Source organism: Chionomys nivalis, chromosome 9 (genome assembly GCF_950005125.1).
Source record: "Chionomys nivalis chromosome 9, mChiNiv1.1, whole genome shotgun sequence".
Lineage (NCBI taxonomy): Eukaryota > Metazoa > Chordata > Mammalia > Rodentia > Cricetidae > Chionomys > Chionomys nivalis.
Window position 1 is genome coordinate 42,867,482 of NC_080094.1, and position 20,209 is coordinate 42,887,690.

Here is a 20,209-nt window from a genome sequence, read left to right on the forward strand (position 1 = left end):
AGGAGCCGGGTGGTGGTGGCGCACGCCTTTAATCCCAGCACTTGGGAGGCAGAGGCAGGTTGATCTCTGTGAGTTCAAGACCAGCCTGGTCTACAAGAGCTAGTTCCAGGACAGGCTCCAAAACCACAAAGAAACCCTGTCTCGAAAAACAAAAAAACAAAAACAAAAAAAGGGGGGGGCATCAAGGTAATCAGCATCTCTGGAGCCCCAAGCCTGAGCAATCCTTCCATCACTAACTTGGGTGGAGGGGACGTATGGGACAGTGGGAAAGACTGAGTGGCTTTATCACATAAAAGCGTTTCCTGGAGGGGCTGGTCAAAGGAATGTTACTGAGCCAGGGAAGAAGAAAAGAACTGTAAACAGGGGAAAGGATTTGGTACTTAGAAGGTCACAGATGACGTCGGGGAAAGCGGGAGACTGCTGGCGCTTTATAGAGCTTGCTGAGTGTTGAGGGTGGGGGAGGAGGAGAGGCCGGAAGATTGGGAGCTGGGGACCCTGGAAGTGAGGCGGTGTTTTAGGATACAGGTAAAAGTGTAAATAGAAAGGGAGGGAGAGGGAGACAATGAAAAATGGAAAAATAAAAAACATTAATGAAATAAAGACCAGAAAAGGAATAAACTGAAAGGATCAGGGGATCTTGATTTCAGCCCCTCTATTTCAGAAGGTTCCACGCTGTTTGCTGAGCAGAGTACACAATGTTATTTTTTAAAAAGTGTCTGGAAACTCTGGTATAGAAGGAGTTGTTTGTGAGATAGTACCTGTGTGTTTCTGTGATGCAGGTCACCGAATCATCTCTTCCTTTCTCCACCTTCGGTGAAGATGAAGCACTCACCTTGTCTTCCAGGGTATATTGGATTTTACAATTCAACTTTTGCTTTTCAGTTTTTTGAGCCAGGGGTCTCACTAAGTAGCCCAGGCGGACTTCAAATTCATATTCTTCCTACCTCCACCTGCAAAATGCTGGGATTAAAGGTGTGCACCACCAAGCCTCACTGATTTTATTTTAGTGTGAGGTGATTTAGAGAATTACATATCGATCCTCAAAGATTCGGCTCGGGCGCAGTCGCCTACTTTAGAAAATGCCAGTCCTTACTGGTTATGGTATGCCCCTATTGATGAGTGTGCTGCCAGTCCTCAAGACTGTCAAACATGAATAATTCAGTAGTAAAGTCCGTTTTTGTCAGGTGAGGTCAGACGCGGTGCACCATTCTTTGCGGCTCTCAGGGGTTGCTTGGAGATGTGAGGAATTACTCGGTTAGTAAAACAACCAAGACAGTTGTTTCAAGATGGAAGATGGAAGAGCTAATTATTAGGGTTATTTATTTATTTATTTTTATTTTCTATGGTGGAGGTAAGGACGTGGTTTCTGCAGTGCCTCACAAGTTAGTATCTTAAACCACCGCCCGCAGCATCACCTGGAAACTTACTGGAGATGCAAATTCTGAAGCCACACTTAAAATCCCCTGTTTCATCACCTCTGGGGGTGGTACCCAGCTGGTGAGTCTTAATGGCCCTCTGGGCAAGACTGCCCGGTCTAAGCGTTATGAGTTTATTGAAACATGGCCTCCCGACTCGACAGCCTAAGCGCCCATCCAGCAGGCATCCCCTGGGGGCATTTAAGAAATACAGAATCACAGGTTGCCCCCGCCCCCCCAAACTCGCTCGATCAGAACACACGCCCAGGAGAAATCGAGCCGGGTGTCTTCTCCCGCGTCAGCACGAACAAGGAGGATCTCTTCCCCAGTGAGTTCCGAACCCCAATTGGATAAGCCGCGAAATTGCTTTAAAGCGCGTTACCCACTGGGCCGGGTGCACTGCCACCCGCTCCCCGTCACCCCGCGGCTACCGCAGGGCTCGGGGTCCTGCAGGGTTAAAAGGAGGCTCCGGAGGAGAGGCCGGGCGGGCGTCGAGTCTCCCAGGCCGGCCCCGAGCAGGTGTGTGGGGAAGGGTCTGCGGCTAAGCGCCCCGGGGCGCGCGGGCGGAGCCGGGGGTCGGGCGGGGAGGGGCCGGCGCGCGGGGCCGGCGGCTGCGCCGCTCCCGCCCCCGGCCCGCCCCTCCGCGGCGCCATTTTGCAGGCGGCTGCCGCGGGGACCCGAGGCCGCGGCAGGCACTGCGGCGCGAGCGGTGCGATCGGCGGGACGCGAGCTCCGCGAGCTGCAGGCAGGTGAGAGCGGGGCCGCCGCGCCCCACGCCCCACGCCGGGCCAGCGGCCGCACCTGCCGGCGGCCCCGGCTGCCCGCCGCGCCCACGAGGCCGGCCCGCGCGGCCCCCGCGCGCTGTCACCCACCCGCGGCGCGGCCTGCGCCCCCACGCCGGCTCGCGCGGCCCGGTGGCCCCGGCTGCCGCGTCAGACCGTGCGTCCCGGGCGCTCACTGCTGCCCAGCCGGGTGTCCCCGGGACGGCCGCCATGGACGCGGGGCGCTGCGGGGCTCGCTGTGCGCCCCTCCCCAGGTGGTGCGCCCCGCATCCCGGCGCCCGGGGATTCAGGGTCAGTCCGAGGGGCGGGGGATGGTGGTGCGCTTTCCAGGCTGGCTTCCTACCCTCTTTGCGGAGGCGACACGGAGTAATTTTAGATGCCGCTGCTCCGACCTTGCGACCTTTCCCGCTGGCCTGCCCCCGGGGGTCCCGGGTCGCCCTGCTGCCGCCACTCTTGACAGAGAAATTGACATTGGAGTGTGATAATTCGAAGGTGAAGAATTGTCTCTACCGTTTGGCTGGAGATGTCCCATTAGCTGGGTAGCCTATAGGAACTCGGCCTTCTTTCAGGGTGAGGGGCTTTAATCGGGGCTGGTGGGAAACTCCTGATTGTCAGCGCAAAGGGTAAGTGAGGGCAAGTGCAGGGGCGGGGGAAGAAAGTTACCTTTGGGGAGCTTCCTGGGGATGGGGCATTTGCAGTGGCTGTTAGTCTAGTTTTCGCGGCGCTGGGAAACGGGACGGGGAGGATGCTATCCCTTCTGACGTTTGGGTCTTCTGAAAGGAGGCGGCCAGGGGATGTGTGAGGATCTGGGATCTGAGTCCTGAGACAGCCTGGTTTGAGCTGTCATTAACCGGCCTTGTGGCTTCCCCCAGGCAGTTTCCTCTTTACTCTAGTGAGCTAGACCCAAGGTGACTAAAACCTTTCTGTGTTTTGTGTGTGAGCGCTGTTGATTGGGCTCAGGCCTCACATGTTCCGAACGTGTTATCCGCATCTGCCTTTCATCTTAGTACGGGACTCTGCTGGCCTGTTCCTTTAAGGCGTTTGACTCAGGTGAAGTTTACGAGAGGCCTTTTCCTCTTAGAAGTTCAGGATTCTGTACTGGGTTATACTTGACCTTATCAGGGTCATTATGGACTGTAGAACTACACCAAAAGCTAATTGCTTTGGGCGCTCGAGGCCGTGCACCGTGTCTGCGTGCTCAGGACGCGTCTGGTAGTTCAAAGGAGACACTCAGTATTCCCAGCCAGACATTGAGGTAGGAGGTAACTAGCTGCTTTCTAGACAATGTCCTTTACCTACTGTTAACTGATTCTTTCTCTGTATACCTGGGCATTTCCACCCCAGTTGTCTTTTTTTTTTTTTTTTTTTTTTTTTTTTTTTGGTTTTTCGAGACAGGGTTTCTCAGTTCTGGAGCCTGTCCTGGAACTAGCTCTTGTAGACCAGGTTGGCCTTGAACTCACAGAGATCCACCTGCCTCTGCCTCCTGAGTGCTGGGATTAAAGGCGTGGGCCACCACCGCCCGGCTCCACCCCAGTTGTCTTATTGTGGAAAGTAATTTTTGTGGGAGGGTAGGTGGCCCCCCCCCCAGGGGTGGTGGAGGCCGAGGCTGGTGTGTCTCTTATTTCAGGGCCAGCTTGTCTACAGAGCAACTTCAGGACAGCCAGGGCTCACGGGAAACCCTGCCTCAAAAAACCAACCAACCAACCAACCAACCAACCAACCAACCAAATAAGAAAGAAATAAAGAAAGAAAGAAAGAAAGAAAGAAAGAAAGAAAGAAAGAAAGAAAGAAGGTGTTTGAGGGGCTTTCTATAGTGGCAGGTTTTTTGTTTCTTTTCTTTTTTCCTGGCTGACCTGAACTTGTTCCAGGCTGGCCTCAGACTCACCATGAGCTCCTAAGCCCTGGATTAAAGTTGTGCCTCTTCCCCCTTGTTCCAGATAGCTGCCTGGTATTTAGTTTTCTGAGTGGCACATTACCCTGAGATTAAACCTCTACTAAAAAACGATTAAGCTGGGTGTGGTGATGTAAATGTATAATTTTAGCCACTCAGTCCAGCTGGTAGAGGTGGGAAGCTCACAAGTTCCAAGCCAGTAAGAGTTGAAGGGCAAGACTTAGCCTTGTAAGACAACACAAAGTATTTATTTATTTATTTTGAGACAAGGTCTGGCTGTGTACCCTTGGCTGCCTTGAAGCCATACAGAGCTGCCACATTCCAGGGCTTGGGACTAAAGGTAATTTCCACTATGTCCAGCAAGAAAGTTAAAAAAAAAAATCTTAATGGAAGTACTTGCCTAGAGGACTGGAGAGATGGCTCAGCAGTTAAGAGTACTGGCTGCTTTTTTACAGGGTCTGGGCTTAATTCCCAGCACCCACATGGTGTCTCACCATCACCTTTTAACGCCAGTCCCAGGGGATGTAATGCCCTCCTTTGGCCTGTCTTGTGAGCACTGCACACACGTGGACAGGCGCACACTCCAGGAAACCACAAACTCACAGTAAAAAGAGTCCTTGACCCAACGTGACTGTCCAAATGTGAACTGAAGGATGACGCTGGTGGACCTCAACCCTGTGTATAGAACTCTAGGCACCTGAGGAAAGCTGGGAGCAGGAGAGGTGCCCTAGGCAAGAGCATACCAACTGGTTGTCTGTAGGAGGAGGCAGCTTGTTCGTTCTGGTCACCAGCACAAAAATAACCACACAGAAACTATATTATCTGAAACATCACTTGGCCCATTAGCTCTAACTTCTTTTTTCGAGACAGGGTTTCTCTATAGCTTTGGAACCTGTCCTGAAACTCCCTTTGTAGATCAGGCTGGCCTCGAACTCACAGAGATCCGCCTGCCTCTGCCTCCCGAGTGCTGGGATTCAAGGCTTGCGCCACCAACGCCCGGCCTTAGCTCTAACTTCTTATTGCTAACTCTTACATCTTTTTTTTTTTTTTAAAGATTTATTTATTATGTGTACAACATTCCTTCCATGTGTGCCTGAATGCCAGAAGGGGGCGCTGGGTCTCATTATAGATGGCTGTGAGCCACCATGTGGTTGCTGGGAATTGAACTCAGGACCTCTGGAAGAACAGTCAGTGCTCTTAACTACTGAGCCATTTCTCCAGCCCTAACTCTTACATCTTAATTTAACCCATTTCTAGTAATTTGTCTATCGCCATGAGGCTGTGGCTTACCAGCAAGATTCCAACCGGTGTCTGTCTCTGGCAGGGCTACATTGCTTCTCCCTGACTCTGCCTCCTTTCTCCCAGCATTTAGTTTAGTTTTCCCCAACTACCTAAGTTCTGCCCTATCACGGGCTCAGGACAGTTTCTTTATTAGCCAATGATATTCACAGCATACAGAGGGGAATCCCACATCACCTCCCCCTTTCTGTTTAAATAAAAAGGAAGATTTTAACTTTAGCATAGTAAAATTACATACAACAAAACAGTTATCAACCAAGAATTACAGTTACAATATTTATATCTACTTATCTCTTTATCTTTTATCATAACTAAGGAAAACTATAATTATAACTATAAATTCTTCAGCTCCATCAAAGACTCCAGAAGGATATGATATCACCTAAGTAACAGGAAATACATTGTAAGTAACTTCCAGAACTCTAGAATTGACAGAGACATCTTGCTTCCTGGACAGTCACCCAAAGTTCTTCTGTACCATTGGGGCATTCATCTTTAGCCTACAGGCCCATAGTATCCAGCAGACTTTTCCATGAAGCAGGAAATTTTAAAGACAGCTTCGCCTATATTGGCAGGTTGTCAATCACTTTCTTCTCTGTGCTGCAGAATGTCTAGCAGACTCTTTGATGAAGCAGGAACCCCAAAGGATGGTCTCACCTTTAGTTAAGTTCAGCAGTCATTTCTTTGCAGGTACTGCATGTCCAGTTCATCAAGCAGTCCAGGCAAGAGCAGTTTTTTTTTTCCCAAATGGCTAAACAACTCCATAAGGAGCCTCTTTGATGTCCATCTTCCTCTTGAAGTAGATTGGTGCTGCCAGGAACAGATGTGTCTCATTGTCATGAAAAGTCCTAAGTTATTAAAACATTTTAAATGCCATATTCTGTAGTCTTTGAAAGATTTGAAGAATCCCTATCCATCTGAAATACATCTCTGTACATCTAGAAAATCTAACATGACTACAAACTTGACTATTATAGATGATTATTAAAACCTAAATTTTTAAATTATACATTCCATTTTTAAATGAGTTGCACAAATACAGTGCCTTAATCAGGAGCAGAAATATACATATAACTAAATTGACCTTAAATTTGTATCAATAAACCAAGATCCATACCAATGAAAATCTCCATAACATATCCCCCTTTAAATGTAAAGAAACATTTGTAAACAATATTTGGGAATATGGGCATAGTTCTCTGGACTACTTCCTGCTGATTGTGGGTGCTGTTAATCAGATCTTTCATGGTGTATCCTGTGTGCTAGGTTTATCTCAGCAGTTGGGTGAAGTAATTTTTTGGGGTGTTCATGGCAACCTTTCAGGGGGTCTTGGTCCATCAAACCACATTAGTTTGGGAGGATTCCACAGGTTCTCATCCTCTGTGGAAACAAAAGAAGAACCTCTTTTCCAAAGCAACATATCCTTAGACTCAAATTTTGAAATCAAGATACCTTTAAAATATATGTTGGTGACTTAGCTCCTTCACCGTCAAAAAAATTTAAAGACAACACAATAATATATATAATCCAGACTCTGTGTATTTTCCATCTTTAGTGGCTTATTATTTATTTATTTATTTAATCTATGACTGACTGTACTCTGTCTCTTTAAAAATGGGGCTGGAGAGATGGCTCAGTGGTTAAGAGCACTGTCTGCTCTTCCAGAGGTCCTGAGTTCAATTCCCAGCAACCACATGGTGGCTCCAAACCATCTGTAAAGAGATCTGGCACCCTCCTCTGGCATGTGGGTATAAATGGAGGCAGAAAGTTGTATACATAATAAATAATAAATCTTTAAAAAAAAAAAAAAACTTTGTTTTTTTAAACCATTTACTTCTTTTCCAACTCTCTATACTCTTTTTTTTCTCTCTCCCAAGCCTGTGTACATTTATCCAACACTGTGACTCATTTAGAGGTCTTTTATGTCTGAATCTTTCCTATTGTGTATCTGTAATTCTTTTTTTTTTTTTTAAATATTTATTTATTTATTATGTATACAATATTCTGTCTGTGTGTATGTCTGCAGGCCAGAAGAGGGCACCAGACCTCATTACAGATGGTTGTGAGCCACCATGTGGTTGCTGGGAATTGAACTCAGGACCTTTGGAAGAGCAGGCAATGCTCTTAACCACTGAGCCATCTCTCCAGCCCCCTGTAATTCTTAACTGTCTTGAAGAGCTTTTAAAATGGTAAGCAGCTCGGTTGCAGTGGCTCTGGATGCTGTCTCTGCCTCTCTCCACTTTCAGAATGGTGGAGGTACCATTACTGCCAGCTCTGGGATCTCCAGGTAGGAGCCACACTTAGCACTTTAAGCATGTAGCACATAAACCCTTTTTATCTGAGTAATAGCTAAATCTGCCATACAGAGCATTGCGCAGCCTGGAAACACCTCTGTGTATGGTGGCAGGAATCCTCCATGCTCTCCTGCCTGTGCACTCCTAGCAATCCTGGTCCTGCCTCCTGCCCAGGTGGGGGGGCCCTGAGCTGTGGGCATGGTCTCAGCTACTTTCCCAAGTAGGCATACAAGCACCCAGGCCCACAAACTCCATTCAAGTGCTCCATAGCCGGACCTCTAGAAAGAGTCAGAGTTCTTTCTAGAACTCTGGCAGCACAACCCAGAAAGCCGATAAGTTTAAAGTGGCATGACTTTTTTTTTCTGCTACCACTGAATCAAGAAAAGCTCTTTTAAAGGAGCTGCGGCATGCCGCCAGCAAATAGCAAGAAGCTGTGTTAAGCTCTGTATTTTTGTGTTTCTAGAATTCCTATTTAAACTTTCTCAGGTTTTAAGTGAATTTTAGTTGGCCACGTGGGCACCAATTTGTAGGAGGCCGCTTGTTCGTCCCGGCTGCCCAGAACCAAAATAACCACACAGAAGCTATATTATTTAAAATACTGCTTGGCCATTAGCTCTACCTTCTTATTGGCTAACTCTTACATCTTAATTTAACCCATTTCTAGTAATCTGTCTATTGCCTCGCAAGATTCCAACTGGCGTCTATCTCTGGTGGGGCCACATGGCTTCTCCCTGACTCTGCCTCCTTTCTCCCAGCTTAGTTTTCCCCAACTACCTAAGTTCTGCCCTATCACGGGCTCAAGACTTTATGAACCAATGATATTTACAGCATACAGAGGGGAATCCCACATCAGTTGTCCAGTGCCAAATTGTCAGTCCTGAAAACATACAAGTAACTGAATAGGTTATAGGTAGGAGCATATACATACGTCTATATGGGAGGGTCTGGAGGAAGGAAAGGGAAAGGAGAAATGTAATTATAATCTCAAAATAAAAAAGAAATGTTTGATTGGAGCATTGTGGACGGTCAGGTAGTTTTTGTGCCATACTACCTGCCTCATTTGTATAGCAATCTAGTAGACTTCGTAGTTTAGAAGTAAGCTTTTTGTCCGAAGGGTAAGCTAGTGTAGCCTGCCCCATCCGTTCACCCATTCTTCCATTAGTTAGGTGCCACCTGCGACTGAACAAACCATCCTTGAATTAAACCAAGGTGTTTGCACTCGAGGTCTAACGTTTTGTTTGCTGGTTATGGGAAGTACCATGTCGGCTGTTGTGCTCTTCAGTGTTCCTAAGGAACCCTGGGCTCCAGCTGGGGTTCTGGACTCGATCCCACTGGTTTTGGTTCAGAGAATGAAGCCATCACCAGTAATTTATCTTTATATGGCACTTTCAACCTATAAATGTAAGCTTTTTTTTTTTTTTTTTTTTTTTTTGGTTTTTCGAGACAGGGTTTCTCTGTGGTTTTGGAGCCTGTCCTGGAACTAGCTCTTGTAGACCAGGCTGGTCTCGAACTCACAGAGATCCGCCTGCCTCTGCCTCCCAAGTGCTGGGATTAAAGGCGTGCGCCACCACCGCCCGGCTAAATGTAAGCTTTGAAAAAACCTCATTTCTTTTACTCTCATGCTTTTGTATTAATTATTTTATTTATCTATTATTATTATTATTTTACAAAAGTTTATTATAATGTACAACAGATAATACTTCATTCTAACTAAAGGTGGCAAGGATGTTATAGTAGGGAATCTAGATGTTTAACAGGCTCCAAGATAACACTTTATTCTAGCTGTAAGTGGCAAAGATGTTATCTCAGGGAATCTGGATTTTTTTTTTTATTTTTAATTTTTTTAAAATTTATTTATTTATTTATTTATTAAAGATTTCTGCCTCCTCCCTGCCACCGCCTCCCATTTCCCTCCCCCTCCCTCAGCAGCCCGAAGAGCAGTCAGGGTTCCCTGCCCTGTGGGAAGTCCAAAGACCTCCCACCTCCTTCCAGGTCTTTTTTTTTTTTTTTTTTTTTTTTTTTTTTTGGTTTTTCGAGACAGGGTTTCTCTGTGGCTTTGGAGCCTGTCCTGGAACTAGCTCTTGTAGACCAGGCTGGTCTCGAACTCACAGAGATCCACCTGCCTCTGCCTCCCTCCTTCCAGGTCTAGTAAGGTGAGCATCCAAACAGCCTAGGCTCCCACAAAGCCAATACGTGCAGTAGGATCAAAACCCAGTGCCATTGTTCTTGACTTCTCAGCAGCCCTCATTGTCCTCTATGTTCAGCGAGTCCGGTTTTATCCCATGCTTTTTCAGACCCAGTCCAGCTGGCCTTGGTGAGTTCCCGATAGAACATCTCCATTGTCTCAATGTGTGGGTGCACCCCTTGCGGTCCTGAGTTCCTTGCTCGTGCTCTCTCTCCTTCTGCTCCTCATTTGGACCTTGGGATTTCAGCCCGGTGCTCCAATGTGGGTGTCTGTCTCTGTCTCCTTTCATCGCCTGATGAAGGTTAATATCCAGGAGGATAACTATATGTTTTTCTTTGGGTTCACCTTCTTTAGCTTCTCTAGGATCACAAATTATAGGCTCAGTGTCCTTTATTTATGGCTAGAAACCAATTATGAGTGAGTACATCCCATGTTTCTCTTTTTGGGTCTGGCTTACCTCACTCAGGATAGTGTTTTCTATTTCCGTTCATTTGCATGCAAAATTCAAGAAGTCATTGTTTTTTACTGCTGAGTAGTACTCTAATATGTATATATTTTACACTTTCTTCATCCATTCTTCCATTGAAGGACATCTAGGTTGTTTCCAGGTTCTGGCTATTACAAACAATGCTGTTATGAACATAGTTGAGCATATACTTTTGTTGTATGATAGGGCATCTCTTGGGTATATTCCCAAGAATGGTATTGCTGGGTCCAGGGGTAGGTTGATCCTGAATTTCCTGAGAAACCGCCACACTGCTTTCCAAAGTGTTTGCACAAGTTTGCATTCCCACCAGCAATGGATGAGTGTACCTCTTACTCCACAACCTCTCCAGCAAAGGCTATCATTGGTGTTTTTGATTTTAGCCATTCTGACAGGTGTAAGATGGTATCTTAAAGTTGTCTTGATTTGCATTTCCCTGATCGCTAAGGAAGTTGAGCATGACCTTAAGTGTCTTTTGGCCATTTGAACTTCTTCTGTTGAGAATTCTCTGTTCAGCTCAGTGCCCCCCATTTTATAATTGGGTTGATTAGCATTTTACAGTCTAGTTTCTTGAGTTCTTTATATATTTTGGAGATCAGACCTTTGTCAGTTGCAGGGTTGGTGAAGATCTTCTCCCAGTCAGTGGGTTGCCTTTTTGTCTTAGTGACAGTGTCCTTTGCTTTACAGAAGCTTCTCAGTTTCAGGAGGTCCCATGTATTCAATGTTGCCCTTAATGTCTGTGCTGCTGGGGTTATACGTAGGAATTGGTCTCCTGTACCCATGTGTTGTAGAGTACTTCCCACTTTCTCTTCTGTCAGGTTCAGTGTGTTCGGACTGATATTGAGGTCTTTAATCCATTTGGACTTGAGTTTTGTGCATGGTGATAGATATGGATCTATTTTCATTCTTCTGCAGATTGACATCCAGTTATGCCACAATTTGTTGAAGATGCTCTCTTTCTTCCATTGTATACTTTTAGCTCCTTTATCGAAAATCAGGTGTTCATAGGTTTGTGGGTTAAAGTCCGGGTCTTCTATTCGATTCCATTGGTCGACTTCTCTGTTTTTATGCCAATACCAAGCTGTTTTCAATACTGTAGCTCTGTAATAGAGTTTGAAGTCAGGGATGGTAATGCCTCCAGACGATTCTTTATTGTATAAGATTGTTTTGGCCATCCTGGGTTTTTTGTTTTTCCATATAAAGTTGATTATTGTCTTCTCAAGGTCTGTGAAGAATTTTGATGGGATTTTGATGTGGGGATTGCATTGAATCTATAGATTGCTTTTGGTAAAATTGCGAATCTGGATGTTTAAATAGAAATAGAAGAGGGTCACCGTCATCTCAGATAAGAGGAACAGCTTATTTTTTGCCAGATTTTTTAATTCCACCTGTGGCCAGGGGTCCCTTTCCTGCAGCCTTGGTATCAGCTCCTCGAGTTTCTTCTGCTCCTCTGTTTCTGCTTAAAACCTCATCTTCCCTGTCCTCCTTGGCCTGCTTCTTGAGCTATTTCAGGGGTTTCTTTTTGCCGTATTTGTGACCCGTGTGGTACCTACAGATAGCCCTTTCGCCACTCTCAGGCTTTTTAAGCCTTCCCTCAACCTGTTTACAGGCTTTACTTCCAGAGTCTGGTTCCTCATTCATGCTTTTACCCTGCTGCTCCTCCAGTTCTCTGCTCAGAAGGTGTGTTGGGGGCGGGGGTGTCTTTGTATTATTTCAGTCTATCATTCTTGCTCCTGGTTAAGCCTGCATTACTTCCTCTGGGTTTAAAGGAGCCCTTTGTGCACTCTCTGGGATTCCCATCTTCCTCCTGGCTTTGCTGTTTCTTTTTCTTTCTTTCTTTTTTTTTTCTTTTTGAGACAGGGTTTCTCTGTAGCTTTGGAGCCTGTCCTGGAACTAGCTCTTGTAGACCAGGCTGGTCTCGAACTCACAGAGATCCGCCTGCCTCTGCCTCCCGAGTGCTGGGATTAAAGGCGTGCGCCACCATCGCCCGGCGGCTTTGCTGTTTCTATCTTGTCACAGGTTCTAGGTTGTTGACTGTTTCATATTAAGCTCTGCTTTCAGCTTGTACCTTTCATTATTTATCTTGACACTGAATCTTGCTGTGTTGCCCAGACTGGCCTCAAAACCCTGGGCTTACAGAACTCTTGCATAAATTTCCCTTTACCTGATCACCCGGCCTGGCCTTTCTGGCGTTTACAACACTTTAAACATTGTTGAGTGACTACTCTTTTTAGGGCAGTATTCTTATGGTCAGCTGGGAAGTTTTTTATGCAGGGAGAGTTTCCTTTCCAAATGGAGAGTTGTGAGGCACTTGGATTTCTGAGTGTGGCACTCTCTAGTGTGGGAGCAGAAAATAGGATTTCCAAAGACTCTTAGAAGGCCTGTGGAATCTGGTGGTGTGGGCATGGGAGCAGAAAGGCCAGGGGGACTCAAACTGCTGTCACAAAATGCCTCTGTCATTTATTCCTCACAGTTCTGGAGCCTCGGAAGTCCAGAGTCAAGGTTCTGGCTCACAGGCAGCCACTTTCTCGTTGAGTGCTCACTCACACGCCCTTTTCTCAGTGTTTTTTCTCTCTCCTTCCCCACTCCAGTGCTAAGACTTGAACCCAGGGCTTTGTGCATGCTGTACAACTGAGTTTCATGCCAGCCATTTTCTGATAAGTATATAGGCTTGGTTGAGAGGCTGAAACCGTTTACTCCATAGAAGAGTCGGATAGCTTTGTCTTTTTAATTTTCATTCTGGGTATTGAACTCGTGGCTCTGTCGTGTTAGCGTGTGTTCTGCTACAGAACTGCACCCCTAGCTCTGGTCCTACTTATAGCGAGGACACTTAGTCTAGCCGTCGCTGTTTGAGAATGGGTGCGGATAGGACAGGTCTCAGGTTGGGGAGGTCAAACCAGAGTGATTTACTGTGGGGAGACAATGAGAATGAAGAGTAGGGTTAGAGACACAGGAGGAGTAAAGGAGCAAGGAGAGGAGGAAGACAGACAGAGAGGCTTCAGGCCTGACGCTTGGACAGAAAGTGGCTGCAGCTGAGATGCCCGAGGGGCAAATTCAGGGTGAGCGAAGTTGTGGTGCCAACCTGTCAACCCAAGTCCGGAAATGAGGGTGATGGAATTTCCTCCTGTCTGGAAATGTAAATCTTCCTGGTATCTTCTTAGTACCCTTAATTCTCTCTCTCAGTGTAGGCAGTCTCCAGCCTTCCTGGGAGTTAACTCCACGAAGGAGAGGAGTCTTGTGCCCGGCTAGGAAAGCTTTCTTCACTTGTGAGTTCCTCTAAGGCGTCTGATATCTAGACACCCGTCTAGTTGTCCAGGGCATCTCATTAAGTACCAGGTGATACCCTTTCCCAGGTAGCTGATCATTTCCTCTTTGTGTGTGTGTTTGCCCCTGCACAAATGTCTGTTTGTCTATGCACATGTATGGATTAACAAACAACCTTGATATTGTTCCTCAGGTACTGCTCACATTTATTTGAGTATTTGTATTATTAATTTTCGAGGTCATATTTTTGTTTTGTGTGGCTAGGTCTTTTGCCTGCATGTATATCTATGCATGCAGTGTTCTTGGAGGCCAGAAGAGGGCATCAGATCCCCTGGGACTGGAGTTGCAGGTGATTGAGAGCTGCCATGTGGGTTCAGGGGATAGGTTCTCTTAACCACTGAACCATCTTCCCAGAAAGTATGTTTTGACTGCTGGAGGTGGAACAGAAGTGGTAACCTGGTGTGTTTATTTCCTGAGGTTGAGGGTGTTAGGCACTGTGTTCAGCCAGTGTTAACCTCTCAAGGTGCGCTGACCACTTATGTTCTTAGAGACATATCTGCCTTTGGAGCTGGGGGTTAGGAGCCACATGAGTGCCGAGAATTGAACCTTAGTCTTCTGGAAGAGCAGCCCATGTTTTTAACTACGTTTCCACTTCTCCAGATACTATTTGTTATGTACTGAGACAAGGTCTTTCACTGGCCTGGAACTGGCCTGGTAGGTTAGGTTGACTGGCCACCCAGCCGCAGGAATTCACCTTAGCAGCTACTATCTCCCTAGCCTGCCCCCCCCTTTTTTTAAAGTATGTGTGTGTATCTTAACTGAGTTCTCCCATTTTTGCAGTTGAAAGTGAACACAGCTAACTAAGGTGTCAGAACCTGTCTAAGCAATAACAGGGACCCTAGAAGGGTGAGACAGCTAGCCCACGAAGTGGCCAGTGGAATGGTGTTTGTGCTGATAGGTATAGGTGATATGCTGGGCACTTGAGGTCAGCATTGCTAGTGTGACCACCAACAGGGTAATTCTGTTCTGTGTTTGATCCGTATCTCTAGGGTAACTACTGATGGTGAATTCTGAGATGACCCTTAAAACTCTGGGCACTTGATAGAACTCCACTTCCAGATCTTGTTCCTGGTGGTGTGAAGAGAGTGGAGAAGCCAGTAGCTCTTGTGTACTGGGTGCTGTGCCCAGCATTCATTGTGGCATTGCTGTAATTTAGTCCTGTGGGGTTAACTGTGCCCACTGTACTGTGGGGAGTGCTGAGGTTTGGAGGTTTCAGCTGCTTGTTCATGGTCACAGTGCCAGTGAGTAGCAGAGTCTCTTGAGCCTGTTGCCAAACTCAAATTAGACTATCATCCTGCTGTGTCTTTTTGGTCTGGGATGCCTGTCAGGGACTTGAGATTGATGGGTCTGACTGGAAGTGTGGACAGCACTTATGGAGAGATGATGGTGAGCAAAGGGGAAAGGTGAGGAGGACCATGAGAGGAAGCACACACTGGTACAGTTGAGAGCAGCTAAAAGCGCGATGGCAGAAATCAAAAAGGCCTTTGACACCGTCTTGGTGAAAAGCCACCAGAAGATGAGTAGGTGACTTATTTATGTACTTATGACGCACATTCTCAGCTAGGAGGTGGTGCTGCACACCTTTTAGTCCCAGCACTTGGGAGGAAGAGGCGGATGGATCTCTGAGTTCGAGGCTAGCCTGGTCTACAGAGTGAGTTTCAGGAAAGCCAGGATACAGAGAAACCCTGTCTTGAAAAACAAAACACAAAACAAACAAGCAAACAACTAGAAAGAAAGAAAGTAAAGAGCGTAGATATGCATTCTCTAAAACTCCGTGGTGAACGGGCTGGGAGGAGGCTGTAGCAGGCCTGTTAGAGATACCAATTATGGACTCCTTTTGTTAGTGTAGGAATTATCCATGGCATCTCACCTCTACCTACCTCATCACTCAGGTTTGTTGTTGTTGTTGTTTGTTTGTTTTTTAAACTGGCTTCTCTTTGCTCAAGTAGATAGATATATGATTTAATGACTTAATTAAAATTGACTGAGCAGTTCGATCTGACTTTTCATTTGTGTGTGACAGCTCTCTCTTAACCTTGCTTTGGACTTGAAAGCACAGCTTGCTTCATGCATTTGACGGTGAATGCAGTGTTTCAGACATCCTATATGAGTTGGGTTTCAGCCTCATTTGGCTGTTTTCCTGCAGTGCTAGCCAAAATCCCTTGCTGTCCCCAGAAGTATATCTCCTGGCTGGGATTGACCACAACCATTTTTCAGTCTAACGTGGTAGATTCCACACTTTGGTGTCTTATTCAGAAGATCAGGGTAAGGCCTGGGAATGTGCATTTCTAGCAAGTAAGTTCCTAGGTGATGTGGATGCTGGTTTTCAAAGTTTTGTTCCAACATGGGCATGCTTACTCTAGACCAGAGGTTCTCAGTCTGTGGGTCAAGACCCCTTTTGGGGGGTTGCATATCAGACATCTTGCATATCAGATATTTGCATTACAATTCATAACAGTAACAAAATTACAGTTATAAAGTAACAATGAGAATTACTTTATGGTTGAGAATCACCACAACATGAGGAACTGTATTAAAGGGTCACAGCATTAGGAAGGTTGAGAACCATTACTGTCGACCATGTAACCTGCAAGTATTTCCTGTCTGGCCCTTTGTAAGGAAGGGTTGCCGACCCTACTTCATGGAGGGTGTCATGAGTGCTGACAGAATCCCAGAGCTCATACATTTCTTTTATCAAGAGCTCTTTAACTTTTATGATACTGTTTTACCAAATATTCTACAAATGTGCGATGTGGGGGAGTATGAGTGTCCAAGTCTCTAAGACTAGAACATTTTCTTCAAGTCTTGTTTTATCTAAAATCCACTGTGAACTGTTTTCTGTTCCCTTCCTACTCTCGGCACCCAGTGTTACACTTGGTCCTTCCCAGTCCCTGCACACAGTGTTACTCTTGGTCCTTCCCAGTCCCGGCATCCAGTGTTACTCTTGGTCCTTCCCAGTCCCTGCACCCAGTGTTACTCTTGGTCCTTCCCAGTCCCGGCACCCAGTGTTACTCTTGGTCCTTCCCAGTCCCTGCACCCAGTGTTACTCTTAGTCCTTCCTAGTCCCGGCACCCAGTGTTACTCTTGGTCCTTCCCAGTCCCTGCACCCAGTGTTACTCTTGGTCCTTCCCAGTCCCGGCACTCAGTGTTACACTTGGTCCTTCCCAGTCCCGGCATCCAGTGTTACTCTTGGTCCTTCCTAGTCCCGGCATCCAGTGTTACTCTTGGTCTTTCCCAGTCCCGGCATCCAGTGTTACCCTTCCTAGTCACCTAGTGTTGCATTTGCTCGTTTCAGCCACTCTGCGTGAGAAATGAATGAGAAAAGGCTATTGCCTTTGCATTTTTGTCCTTAAGTCCGAAAATTGTAGACTCTAATTTTGATTTAAAATCTTTTCTATAGTTCCTTTACACCCATTATCTCATAAGTATACACTCTTACTTTCTCTTGGTTTTTAAAGTTTGTAATTAATCAGATATTTGTATTGGAGTACAGTATGAAGTAAGGACCTCCCTCCTACTGCCCCCAGTTTGTTTTTCCCATCACCGTTCATGACTTCATCTAACTTTCCACGGTTCTAAGTCCTTGGACCTGCCATGGGATGTGCTATTTGATCCCTCTTTCTGTTCTTTACTTAACTGCTTCTGTGCTGCCTCTGTCGCTAAACATTTAAAACATCGATTTTATTACATGTGTATGCACACTTGTCATGCTGTTTGTGTAGCGGTAGGAGACAACTTGAAGGAATCGGTTCTCTTCACTTTTGGGTCCTTGGAATCAAATCAGGTTATCAGGTGTGGTGGCAAGTGCCTTCACCGGTTTACCTAACCTTTTTTTCCTTTTTTTTTTTTTTTTTTTTTTTTTTGAGCAAGGGTCTTATGTAGCCTGGTTGGCCTGTATCACTGAGGATGCCCTTTAACATCTGAGTCTCTGGCATTGCAGGCATGGACCACTATACACGGGTTTTTATGCTTTTTAATGAGGACTTCATGCACTGTAGGCAAACATTTCCAACTGAGCTACATCCCTGGCCTCAAGTGTCTGTCTGTCTGTGTTTCTTCTTTTTGAAACAGGGTCTCTCTTTATAGTCCTGGCTGTTCTGAAACTCACTGTGTAGATCAGGCTGGCCTTAAACTCAGAGATATTCCTACCTCTGTCTCTGAGCGCTGGGATTAAAGGCATAAACCACCATGCCTGGCCTCAAGTGTTTTTCTCCCTCCCTCCCTCCCTCCCTCCCTCCCTCCCTCCCTCCCTCCCTCCCTCCCTCCCTCCCTCCCTCCCTCCCTCCCTTTTTTGCTTTTGCAATCAAGTGTTTTTCAGTTTAGAATTTCAAAACAGTTTAAATGTAAACACAAGTTAGTTTGAAGAATCTTGTCAACGTGTGTGTGTGTGTGTGTGTGTTGCTATGTATTGAACTCAGAACTGTGCACATACTAGGTAAGTGTTCTACCATTGAGCCACTCCCTAAAGTACCTTTATAATGTTGACTTGTTCTTTCCATGAAGAGAACAAACATAGTTTCTTTACTTTTTTAAATAACAAGGTGCTGGGTGGCAGTGGCGCACGCCTTTAATCCCAGCATTCGGGAGGCAGAGGCAGGCGGATCTTTGTGAGTTTGATCTACAAACTCTAGTTTGTAGAGTCTTTGTAGGTCTACAAGAGCTAGTTCCAGGACAGGCACCAAAGCTATAGAGAAACCCTGTTTCAAAAAAAAAAAACCAACAAAACAAACAAAAACCAAACAAGGTCAATAGATTTCAGTTTGTTGTCTTTTATTTAGACTTTTTAAATTTTTAATTTTATGTATATGGGTATTTTTCCTGTACGCATGTTTTATCACACATATGCAGTTCTTGTGGAGGCCAGAAGAGGGTGTCAGGCCTTCCCTAGTGCTCTTAACCACTGAGACATCTCTCTACCCTATATTCAAAAAATACTTTTGCTGGGAAAGATGGCTGCACCTGTAATCCCAGTACTTGGGAGGCTGAGGCTTAGGCCAGTCTGGGATATAAGGTTCAAAGCCAGCTTGAATTACACAGACCTTGCCTCAGACCCTCTGCTGTCGAGCTGTACCCACCCCTGCCAGCCCGAGGCAGAGTAGAGGGTTTTAAAATTGTTTACAAGAACAGGCTATGGCGAGTCAGTTCCTACCACCATATGGGTTCTGGACATTGAAGCCAGGTTAGTGAGCTTGGCTTGGTTGGCTTAACCTTCCCAATCCCGTAGAGTTTCTTGGGATCCTGGTAGGGTCTGTCCTGATCACTATGGTAGTTCTCCAGTAAGTTCGCATTCCCTGCTGGATTGAGGATGACTCTACATTTCTTGCCAGGAGGAATTAGTTATATTTCTCTTCAGGCCCATTCCAGGGGCTTTCTTGTTTTTAGCTCATGCCGTTATATTGTGTAGCTGCTTGTGTCAGAGTCTTTGAAAACGTTCTTCCTCAGAGGAGTTTCTGTCTCCTCTCCATGTGCAGATAGACTGACTATGTGCACAGCAGCAGCTTTCTGTCCTGTCCCTTCTCAGTCCACCCCCTTGCTCCTGAGGCTCCTGTGTCATCGCTGAAGCCCCTTGTGAGCTCCTGGGATGCTCACCCTGTGGCCTGGCGTCCCTCCTGCTTTCTCTGGTGTGTGTGCTCCCAACACCTCCATCTAGGGTCCACGGTTGCAGGACTGCAAGCTGATTAGGAGTAGAAGCTCTTCTAAGTCCTTTGACTGCACAGGGAATCTGTGTTATAATATTACTCATGACAGATACTGGTTGAGTTTACTTGCTCAGTACTGATTTAGGTTGATGTACCAAATGTTTTAAACTCTTTAAAATTTATTTTCAGGTTTGAAATCTCACACTTTTATTTCTTTTGGTGTCCATCAACTCTTAAAATACGTTTTCCAGATTTCATTTTGACTGCCCTACTTTCCTACAAGATGTCTGTATCACTGTGCATATCTCTCAGGAAAGTCTTCTATTAACTCAGGTTGTCTTAGGGCCACTTGATGGAAAGACTACTCTGTTGAATTGTGTTAGGATTTATTTCTGGGTTCTCTGTTATATTCCATTAGTTTATATGTATGTCCTTATGCCAACATTGTGTTTGTCCTTATACCGCCCTGTCTAAATTACCATGTCTTTCTGTTCAGTTTTGAAGCTGGAGAAAAAGTAGGCTTCTGCTTTTGTTCTTTTGCTATTCTTGGACCTGTGTATTTTTATGTGACTTTCAGGATTAGTCTGTCAGCTTTTGCCAAAAAGGCAGACGGGATTTTTTGAGAGTGATTGCATGGAATTGGTAGATCAGATTTGGTGGTGGTACCAAGAATTACTTGAAAAAAAAAAAAGGAATTAAAAATTTGCTGACCCTCAGTCATTGCTTTATCCCCCCACCCCCAACCATCACCCTTATGGGTCATTCGTTATCTATTTGAAGAAAGGTGCTTGAGATCAGTGGTCCCAACTTAACAGCACACTGAAATTACCTGGGGAATTTGGAGAAACTGTGGATGCCTGGTCTCATCCCAGAATCTGAGATGCAGTTTCTGCATT

The 20,209-nt window shown here is 45.8% G+C and overlaps 1 protein-coding gene and 1 pseudogene across 6 annotated transcripts in view; one reads left to right on the top strand and one right to left on the bottom strand.

Moving 5' to 3' along the window:
- Window positions 1-1,725: 1,725 nt before the first annotated feature.
- Window positions 1,726-20,209, top strand: part of Slc23a2 (solute carrier family 23 member 2) — a 107,836-nt gene continuing 89,352 nt past the window's right edge. For 4 of the 6 annotated variants that reach the window (XR_009057708.1, XM_057780502.1, XM_057780505.1 and 1 more), the window contains exon 1: window positions 2,084-2,164. The gene's annotated coding sequence lies outside the window, so the exon portion shown is untranslated. Of the gene's footprint in view, window positions 1,744-1,906; window positions 1,935-2,083; window positions 2,165-20,209 lie in introns of those variants that run through there. The other 2 variants (XM_057780508.1, XM_057780507.1) reach the window with 2 other exon arrangements.
- Window positions 11,710-11,991, bottom strand: LOC130880970 (translation machinery-associated protein 7-like; annotated as a pseudogene).